The sequence below is a fragment of the Callospermophilus lateralis genome, chromosome 15, assembly GCF_048772815.1.
Source record: "Callospermophilus lateralis isolate mCalLat2 chromosome 15, mCalLat2.hap1, whole genome shotgun sequence".
NCBI classification, from domain to species: Eukaryota; Metazoa; Chordata; class Mammalia; order Rodentia; family Sciuridae; genus Callospermophilus; species Callospermophilus lateralis.
In genome coordinates, this window is record NC_135319.1 from 16457104 (window position 1) to 16468254 (window position 11151).

Sequence of the window (11151 nt, forward strand, 5' to 3'; positions counted from 1 at the left end):
ATTTGACTGGCCTACAAGATCAGGTAAAGCTAAAGCTGAAAGAGGATTAAACCATAGGATTAAGTTACCTGAAATTTTTATGGAAGAATCCACACAGTAGGAAGGGTCATGAACGATGGGAGGAATGTGGAAAGAGTCTCTTGGAAAACATTTACTTTCTTCAAAATTCCTTAACATTTAAATTTTAAAATTTTTATTTTATCCAAATGACAGAAACACATTCTCTCACACAGAGAATGCATGGGAGTATGGAGATTCACCGTGGTAGTCATCTGCATGCAAAGGTTGTGTTTTAAAATCATATAACAACAAGGAATCTATTGATAAAGTTCAGTCGGATGGCCCTGCATGGGTCTAAATACATATTTATTTGCTATAAATCACCACATTTATAGTATCTGTGAAACATGAAGAATTTCCTTAAGACTGAGATTCATGGAATTGGCAACAGTAATAAGAGAATCTTGAGAGTTAGAAAAAATTGTCTAATCTAGTCCAAAATTGGTAGGAAGTTAAGGCTAATTAAGGTTATTACTACAAATATCCTGATACCACAAGGAGCCATATTAAAATGTTTTATTTAGTAAAGTTATTTATTTACTACAGAGCTAAAATCTTTTTAGAGTAAAGACTAATTGGTAAACAACTTGAATTATATATTAAATCAAACAATAGCTAAATAAAGAATTAATAGCTGGACTAAAGGGGAAAGCGAGGAGAGAGGTTTTCCCTCCATGTTGATGGAGTTTGTTAAAGCTGCCCTATTGGAAATCTGATTTGAGAAGAAAACCACATAAATCAGAGAAAATGTAAAAGTCTCAGAAGTATATTTAAAAATACACAATTCAATCATTTCCTCAATTAACAAGCAGATCTGTTCTGGAAAAATACCAAACCGCAAACTAAATTTAGTAATGATAATGTATTTTGTTCATACAAAAACTCTGTTTTTACAGTTTCTAGACGAATAGATTCTGCTTTCACGCCTCTCAACATTTTTTTTTAAATTTTTCTTTTGCCTTTCAGTGAACATATAACTGTTATTTTTTGTCATTTTGTTCCAGATTTCTCCTATGAATGTCTTCTTTTATTAAGTGATGAAACACCCTTCATTAAAAAAAAATACTCATTTACAAATGGTTTACATTCATGACTTATCTGCAGGAACTTTCTGTTTTAGAACTGTATTTGACATTTTAGCAACAGTCTGTCATCTCCTACGTACCATTGTCAATTAACTTGTCACCTCAGGGATGGGTCCCCTGAGCACACCTTGAGGAATGCTTTAGTCTGATGATATATCAGAGTAAGTGCCCTCCACACTTACTCTGATATATATATATAGTAGACATCCACCTTCCAAATGGGAGAGATGCTTATTAAAGATAGACACGCAATCAATAAAGTCTTCTCATAACAGAATTTTTAAAAAACATGCTACTTAAATTATTGTGTTTTTATTTTGATTCTTAACATTTTTCTTTGCATATACTTACTTTCTCTAGTACTGTTGCACTTACAACTAAATCTCATAAGGAAGAATCTTATGCTACATCCTCGAGTTTTACCTTAGGCTACCAAACAGCTGTTTATAAGCTGTTCTTTGCGAGCCTCTTTGAATGTTTGAAAGCTGTCAGATATCAGATTCATTGTTAGTCATTTCTTGTTTACAACAAAACTAAAATATGGCTATAAAGCCTAAAGACAAAGTTTCTTAAATATAAAGTGGATGGAATCAAAATGTATTTTACTCTAAATAGCAAAAAGTATTTTTCATGAAGGAAAAAATGAAAATTCAAGGATTGGACTGGATAAACAGTGTTGTATATTACAGCGACCATAGAATAAGGATGAAAATAAACACTTCGGAATCAGATTAAATAGGTTCCAATCCTGAACTATTTTCTGATCTCTTCAACCTTGAGTAACTTATAAGAAAACTTCTTGAGACTCAATTTTTTTCTGTGGAATGGGGATGCAGATATCAACTATAACACTGGGTTGTCAAAAGGAATAATTTTGGTAATATTTATAAATTTAAATTTCTTGAACATCACTTCATCATAAAACTAAGACTTTTTATGCTCACTTTTTTTAAAAATAAAATTTTTTTATTTTAATTTAGTTTATTTTATAGAAAGGTTGCAAGGACATTGCCCAGAGTTCCTATATACCCTACACCCAGTCTCCATTTTATACAAACAGCTGATAATGCAATGGTGCACTTACCACAACTAAGAAACCACTAGTGATGTATTATTATAATCTAAAGTTCCCATTTTATTTAGAATCTATTGGTTTTTACCTCTTTGCTTTTTCTCTTCTGAAATCTCATTCAAGATACTGTATTTTACTAGGCCCAAGGCCTTGGGGGGCTGAGGTGGGAGAATTTCAAGTTCAAGGACAGCCTCAGTTACTTCGTGAGACCCTCTCAAAATAAAATAAAAATAAAAATAAGGATAGCTGAGAATGTAGCTCTGTGGTAAAGCACCCTGGGATCCACCCCCAGTACCTGCCCTTCAAAAAATATACTATATTGCACTTATTCATCTTTTCTGCTTAAGCTCTTCAGACTGTGAACATCTCTCAGACTTTTTTCTTTTTATGCATAATATTGATAGTGACAGTTTTGAGGGGCATTGGTAAGGCATTTTGTAGACAGTCTTTCAACTGTGATGTGTCTAATGTTTTCCTCATGATTAGACTTGAGTTCAGGATCCCTGGGAGGAAAATCACAGAGTTGAAAGATCTTTCTCATGGTATCATATCAAGGGCTCATACCATACATGTGACTTGTCACTGTTGATGTTTTCCTTGGTCTCCTGGCTGAGGTGGTGCCTGTCAGATTTCTCCTCTATGAAGTTGCTCCCACCCACTATCTCTTTTTATATACCATATCCTATAGAACAAAGTCATTAGGCTCAGCCCATGTTTGAGGGATGAGGGGTACGCTCTTCTTTGAAAGTAGAACATCTGCCCTAAAGATATATAATTCTCTAATACAGAAGATTTTCTCTTCTCTCTCATGTACTTATTTACTCATTTATTTATAACAGTTCATATTCACAGATGGATGTATATTTTATACTTCTGTTTACTGTGCACTATTTTGTTGATCTATCATTTTATCTTTTGCCAGTTTTCAGATGATTACGGTGTCTCTTTGTCATAATCCCATCATTGTCTTATCTTTCTTTCTTTCTTTCAACACATCTTTGCTTTCTGGAATGACAAATTGACTCATTGTTCAAATGTGGTCATCATGAAGTATTTTGATATTGCCATTTTGGATGCAACTGGATATTCTTTACTCTGAGGTACACGGTCTCCTCCAAGGGAAAGAGAAGCTGTATGAAAACTTGAGAACTTTGGAATCATTATGGGTCACAACTCAACTGCTGTCCTGACTACTGCTCATGTGACCATGAGAAGATTACGTCTTTTCTCTTAACCTCATCTATATCAAATACCCTTCATCAGTTTGGGCCATGAATAGAAGTAGCTATGATAAGATTTCAAGTTTAATGTTTGAGTAAATGTCTTAACAAAAATTTCCTTTAAAAAATAAACTGAAAGACATTTATAAATTAAAATGATAGAAATATCAATGAAAGCTAAGCTTATACTTAGAGATATAGGAACTATGATTTTTCTTTGAAATGGCTTAAAAATGTTGATTAAATCCAAAGGAATAATTGGTTCTAGCTATATTTTAGATTAGATAGTATTTTTGAAAGCACACAAATAAAAATAAAATATTGGCATACAAGAGTCACAGCTGAAATGGATGGACACATACTATTAAACATGATGTGTCAATTCATAGAAGAAAGTCAGGATATCTGGGTCCTTCTCCAAGATTAACAATAAATTTTTACTTGATCTTTGCCTTATTGTTACTAGTTTCTCTTTTAACTTACCGAACTGTAAAATAACAGTGATATATTGTCAACTGACATTTCTTTGAATGGGAATTCACCACTATTTATGACCTAATGATTTAATATAATTTGAATTTCCAAGATGAAGTAATTTCAGAATGACAGCATTTCTTGTTCTTATTATAAGTAAAGGGGAAAAATATAAGATTTTCTTCTACTTAATTCAGTTCAAAAGCAAATATTGCTTTTATTTACATGGCATACTGCTTCTTAAACTCTCCCACTACCACAAAGCCTTTAGTGACTAAGGATTTAATTTTTTTAACCATATATTTCCAATTCAAAAGTCAAAACAATTGTCATGTTTCTTTAGTATCTATTTTAATATAATCAATTTCTTAATTTAATGTTTTTCTTAGTATAATAAGACAATATTTCATATTCTTATGCAATTAACAAGTTTTGTACAGAGAAACCAACAATCAACCAATATTAAATTAGTTGAAGATTTATTTATTCAGAATCTATTGAATACCTGACACTGTTTTAAGTACTAAATTCACTGTAGTAAAGGAAAATGGAAAAAAAAACTGCATTAATGGAATTACATTGTTAGAATAAACAAATAAACAACATGTGTCTGAATTTATATGGTAATAGATGCTGAATGTAGGAAGAACAAAGTAGGGTAAAAAAGAAAGTGTTGGTGTATGGGTTGAGATTGGCTTTTAAAAGAGGCCAAAAGGGAATGTCTCAGACTTTCATTCAGATATTTAGGGGGAATTACATTCCCAGCAAGAATGACTGGATCTGGGACTCAGAGGTGGGAAGGTGTTGCACAGGTGTAAGCATGAATAGAAGTGGCTATAATAAGATTTTAGATTCAATGTTTGAAATATCAATGAAAGCTAAACTTAGAGAAATATGAACCACAATTTCTCTTTGAAATGTCTTAAAAATCTTGATTAAATCCAAAGAAATGATTGGTTTGTGTGTGTATGTGTGTATATATATATATATATATATATATATATATATATATATATAACTTACATGTATGTATAAATATAAGTATATATATTATAAATGTATGTGTGTATATATACAAATCTATATATCTATTTCTATCTCCATCTATCTATCTATACAGAAAGACTAAAGGGTTAAGGCAGTCACAGGGGTTTAGGTGGGTAAACTGAGAACAAAAGCAGAGAATAGATATAAATCCAATGAGTCACTGTAGGTGGTCAGAGAAGATTACACATCAGCCAGAGAACTTGTTCATGGCAAAGAACTGTCAAAGGCAAGGACTTATTCTAGGCCAAGGTTTGAAGGGATGGCAGTTTCCCAGTGTCAGTGTGAAATGTCCTCTTGAGATGTCAGCTTTGAGTGGCACTTGCATGGTCATCAGGGGCAGGAGAAATTTCACTTTACTAAAGCCAGAAGAAAGACATCCAGAGGTCTTTTGCTGTGGCAATGTTCCTGGGTGAGGCTCCTAACAAGTGACCAGGTGATGGCGTCAAGTTTGCCATGGTGTCTCATCGCTAAATGCTCCTCCGTTGATGGATCTTGAGAAAGTGGGGTGCTCTGTCCGATGTGTTTGATTAACTTGTGGGCCTGTGTTTCCAATATGAGTTTGATACATCCATGCACCCATGTGCTTCTGATTAATTTGATAAGTTCACAGGTGGTCATCTTTATTAACATGGATGGTGGTTGTTCCTTGTACAAAATGCTAAGTCGTTCAACCTCAGCACTTAAACTCAAAACAGAGTGGTTTATGGTAAACTACTGTTTTATAAAATGAAGTAACAAAGATTTAGACACAGCCTGAAAAAAAGCTGTACTATACATCATGGAGTAACTCGGAGCAGAGCACAGCCTGCCCTTCACAAAACCCTATAAATATTATTGAGAGATAAATGCATTGTGCTATATTCAACAATATAACCATTTTTCAGACAACCCTAACTACACTTATAAGCAACAGGATGCATGAATAGCCTGAATATAATGTGGAACTAAAAGAATAGAAGCTGTGTTCCTTCATACAAGTTTCAAATACAGGAAAATACTATTTATGAGTTTTTATTTTACATTAGCAGACTATTATCTCAGGATAGAATAACAGGGAGGAAGAAATTTGAGAGCCAGGAAAGATATTAAATTGCACTTATGTCTATTTCTGTATTGTATCTAAAATGTTCTATAAATCCTCAATACTAATTCAGTTGGACCATAATCTGTTATTTAGTAATACTTACTACTTGCTTAATAGCATGTCTGGCAAAGGATAAATTTCATTCACATGAAATTGTGGAAAAAGAAGAAAATAATTGAGAATAGAGCTTCAAGATTCAAAAAGCAGAAAGTAATAACAAATTCTGAATTTAAAAGATCATTATCAATGACCAGAAAGCACTGAATAATTTAGTGCTGGAATATGGATGAAAGACCATGTAATTATTTGAGAATAAATGAGATAAAATAGGATAAATGAAACTGAGTGGTAGTTAAAATGAAAGTAGAGATTTATAAAAAATATATATGCATGCATTTATGAAACTTTTATTGTAATACGAATATAGAGTGTGTATGTTTGTGTTTGTATTATAAGGACAGCTTGATAAAATTTAAAAAGTTAGCACACTATAAAAATAAAAATCACATCACTGCATCAAAAACTTTCCTTGTGGTACCTCCTAGTCAACATCTACTTTAAGGAAGTTTACTAAAGTAAAAAATCACGGAGTGGATTGTCCTGTATTTGAAACTCATAAAGGGAAACATAAAGTGTGCATTATTTTATCCAACATTGTATTTAAAATATCCATCCTTGTGCTGTACAATTATAATTACGTCTTCTCCGTTAAATTGTATTCCATCAATGAATATAGCACAATGTATATATCTACTGCTGATCATGAGGTATTTGGCTTGTTTTCTGTTGGAATGATAATGGATACAATCACAGTAAGCATCCTTGTAACTGTGAGTTGGGCATACACCTAGGAGGGAATTTCCTGGGTTTTGAGATTAGCATGCATGCAACATTAGCAGACACTGCCAACATATTTTCTAAAATTATTGTAGTTCTCCAGCTGTGGGCGCGGACAGAACTGGCCAAGCGATCGGCTCCGGCCAGACTGTGGCAACATATCTGGAGTTCATTCATCAGAATGAAGAACGAGATGGTTTTTGGATGTTTGTTCATTGAAGCATGTGGCCTATGTTTTTCAAGCCCTTATATATTGGATTAAAGCAAGACGACATTGGATACTCCTCAGTTGGAATGTAAAAGGACACGAGAACTTTTGGAACTGGGTATTGATAATGAAGATTCAGAACATAAAAATGATGATGACGCCAATCAAAGTGCTACTCTGAATGATAAGGACGATGACTCTCTTCCTGCAGAGACTGGCCAAAACCATCCATTTTTCCGACGTTCAGACTCAATGACTTTCCTGGGGTGCATACCCCCAAATCCATTTGAAGTGCCTCTGGCTGAAGCAATCCCTTTGGCTGATCAGCCACATTTGCTACAGCCAAATGCTAGAAAAGAGGATCTTTTTGGCCGTCCAAGTCAAGGTCTTTATTCTTCATCTGCCAGTAGTGGGAAGTGCTTAATGGAGGTTACAATGGACAGAAACTGCCTTGAGGTTCTTCCAACTAAAATGTCTTATGCTGCCAATCTGAAAAATGTAATGAACATGCAAAATTGGCAAAAAAAAAGAAGGGGAAGAACAGAATGTGCTGGCAGAAGAAACTGAGAGTTCAAAACCAGGGCCATCTGCTCATGATCTTGCTGCACAATTGAAAAGTAGTTTATTAGGAGAAATAGGACTTACTGAAAGTGAAGGACCACCTCTTACATCTTTCAGGCCACAGTGTAGCTTCATGGGAATGGTTATTTCCCATGACACGCTGCTAGGACGTTGGCGCCTTTCTTTAGAACTATTTGGCAGAGTATTCATGGAAGATGTTGGAGCAGAACCTGGATCAATCCTAACTGAATTGGGTGGTTTTGAGGTAAAAGAATCAAAATTCCGTAGAGAAATGGAAAAACTGAGAAACCAGCAGTCAAGAGATTTATCACTAGAGGTTGATCGGGATCGAGATCTCCTCATTCAGCAGACTATGAGGCAGCTTAACAATCATTTTGGCCAAAGATGTGCAACTACTCCAATGGCTGTCCACAGAGTAAAAGTCACATTTAAGGATGAGCCAGGAGAGGGCAGTGGTGTAGCACAAAGTTTTTATACAGCCATTGCACAAGCATTTTTGTCAAATGAAAAATTGCCAAATCTAGATTGTATCCAAAATGCCAACAAAGGTACCCACACAAGTTTAATGCAGAGATTAAGGAACAGAGGAGAGAGAGATCGGGAAAGGGAGAGGGAACGGGAAATGAGGAGGAGTAGTGGCTTGTGAGCGGGTTCTCGGAGAGACCGGGATAGAGATTTTCGAAGACAGCTTTCCATTGACACAAGGCCCTTCAGACCTGCCTCCGAAGGAAATCCTAGTGATGATCCTGATCCTTTGCCAGCACATCGGCAGGCACTTGGGGAGAGGCTTTATCCCCGTGTGCAAGCAATGCAGCCAGCATTTGCAAGTAAAATTACTGTCATGCTGTTGGAATTATCCCCAGCTCAGCTGCTTCTCCTTCTAGCAAGTGAAGATTCTCTGAGAGCAAGAGTAGATGAGGCCATGGAACTCATTATTGCACATGGACGGGAAAATGGAGCTGATGGTATTCTGGATCTTGGATTATTAGACTCCTCAGAAAAGGAAAACCGAAAGCGTCATGGCTCTAGTCGAAGTGTTGTAGATATGGACTTAGATGATACTGATGATGGTGATGACAATGCCCCTTTGTTTTACCAACCCGGAAAAAGAGGATTTTATACTCCAAGGCCTGGCAAAAACACAGAAGCAAGGTTGAATTGTTTCAGGAACATTGGCAGGATTCTTGGACTATGTCTGTTGCAGAATGAACTATGTCCCATCACATTGAATAGACATGTAATTAAAGTACTACTTGGTAGAAAAGTCAACTGGCATGATTTTGCCTTTTTTGACCCTGTAATGTATGAAAGTTTGCGGCAATTAATCCTCGCTTCTCAGAGTTCAGATGCTGATGCTGTTTTCTCAGCAATGGATTTGGCATTTGCAATTGACCTGTGTAAAGAAGAAGGTGGAGGACAGGTTGAACTCATTCCTAATGGCGTGAACATACCGGTGACTCCCCAGAATGTGTATGAATATGTGTGGAAATATGCAGAACACAGAATGTTGGTAGTTGCAGAACAGCCATTACATGCAATGAGGAAAGGTCTACTAGACGTGCTTCCAAAAAACTCATTAGAAGATTTAACAGCAGAAGATTTTAGGCTTTTGGTAAATGGCTGTGGTGAAGTTAATGTGCAGATGCTGATTAGTTTCACCTCTTTCAATGATGAATCAGGAGAAAATGCTGAGAAGTTACTGCAGTTCAAACGTTGGTTCTGGTCAATAGTAGAGAAAATGAGCATGACGGAACGACAAGATCTTGTTTACTTTTGGACATCAAGCCCATCATTGCCAGCCAGTGAAGAAGGATTTCAGCCTATGCCCTCAATCACAATAAGACCACCAGATGACCAACATCTTCCTACTGCAAATACTTGCATTTCTCGACTTTACGTCCCACTCTATTCCTCTAAACAGATTCTCAAACAGAAATTGCTACTCGCCATTAAGACCAAGAATTTTGGTTTTGTGTAGAGTATAAAAAGTGTGTATTGCTGTGTAATATTACTAGCTAATTTTGTAGATTTTTTCCATTTGTCTATAAAAATTTATGGAAGTTAAAGCTGTCATATACCCCCCTGGTGGTTCCTTAAAGAGACTAAATACAGACATTCCTTGCTGAGTTTGTAGCTTAAAGGCCTGAGGAGCACTAGCAACATTTGGCTATAATGGTTTGCTAGTCAACAACTTCTGGGTCTAACCCCAGCCAAAGATGACAGCAGAACAACATAATTTACACTGTGATTTATCTTTTTGCTGAGGGGGAAAATGTAAAATGTTCTGAAAATTCACTGCTGCCTTTGTGGAAAGTGTTTCAGCAAAGGTTCTTGTATAGAGGGAATAGGGAATTTCAAAATAAAAAATTAAGTATGTTCTGTGTTTTCATTTTAACTTTTTTATGGTGTTTAATTTGTGGTTGGCTGCAATTGTGTATCATGTATATGGAACTTGTAAAAAGTTCTTGACATTCAGATCTTCAAGATGAAATCACTTTTACCGATTTAAAAAAAAAACACTTTTATTGCGGTTTATTTCAGCTGCATTGAGCTCTAGGATATTAAATGATATCACTAATATTTTGTATGTAATTTGTTCATTTGAGTGAGGGCACTTTTTTGTACATATGATGGGGCCAATGCACAGTACTTTAATCACAATCACCTATTTTTTTTTTTTTTTTGTATTTCTATTCCAATGCAGTCAGTCAGGAGGTAACTGCACTTCAGTTCTAACTAGACATTTGTACTAAGGTATTTCAGTTATGTAAACTCAGCCTGGGCACTTTCTGATAACTGTAAAATGTTTTATAAGATCATGATTATTGAAAATACATTTTGGAAAATTTTAAATGTTCGTGAGCAGCTTAACTACTTTTGTATCTAGCCTTTTTTAAGTATCTTGTTACATTTACTTTTTTAAATAAATTATAGAAGAAATGTCAAGTAACACTGAAGGAACAATAGTTTTTATTTATATAGTTGTACATTTTTAAACTTAGGGCAATACACTGATATGGTTATGAGCATAAAAATTTTTTAGTTAAAGAACTGAAAGTTTATATACACATGGACTATAAAAATAGTAGAAAATCAATCCACATTTTACAGTTAGCAGAGAATCCTGAATGGCACCTGGCCAGGCCACTTTTTCTTTTTACAAATGGGAGAAATGAAATATGATTGTTACTTGGCATAGAAAGTTGACTTACTCAGTTATAACGAAGTGACAGGTTCTTTTTTGATGAGTCATGAATTATGTAGCCTAGGACCAATATCCCTAAATTCTTGTGGTTTTAGTAGCTTAAAAGAACACATTATTTTCAGTGGCATATTAAGGAGTGCTTTTCTTCACTAAGTCTTCACGGAGACTTAAACTAGTCACTTTACATATTAAAAAATGAGAGAAAATCTTTGAACTTTCTCCTTTTTCTGTTCCTATGTAGACCTTATGGCCTTGGGGATAGTTTTCAGGTTCAAAG

General features: G+C 35.0%; 1 pseudogene; it reads left to right on the forward strand.

Annotated features, from left to right (window-relative positions):
- The first annotated feature begins 6804 nt into the window (after positions 1–6804).
- LOC143381524 (E3 ubiquitin-protein ligase UBR5 pseudogene) lies at positions 6805–10052 on the forward strand (annotated as a pseudogene).
- Positions 10053–11151: the final 1099 nt, after the last annotated feature.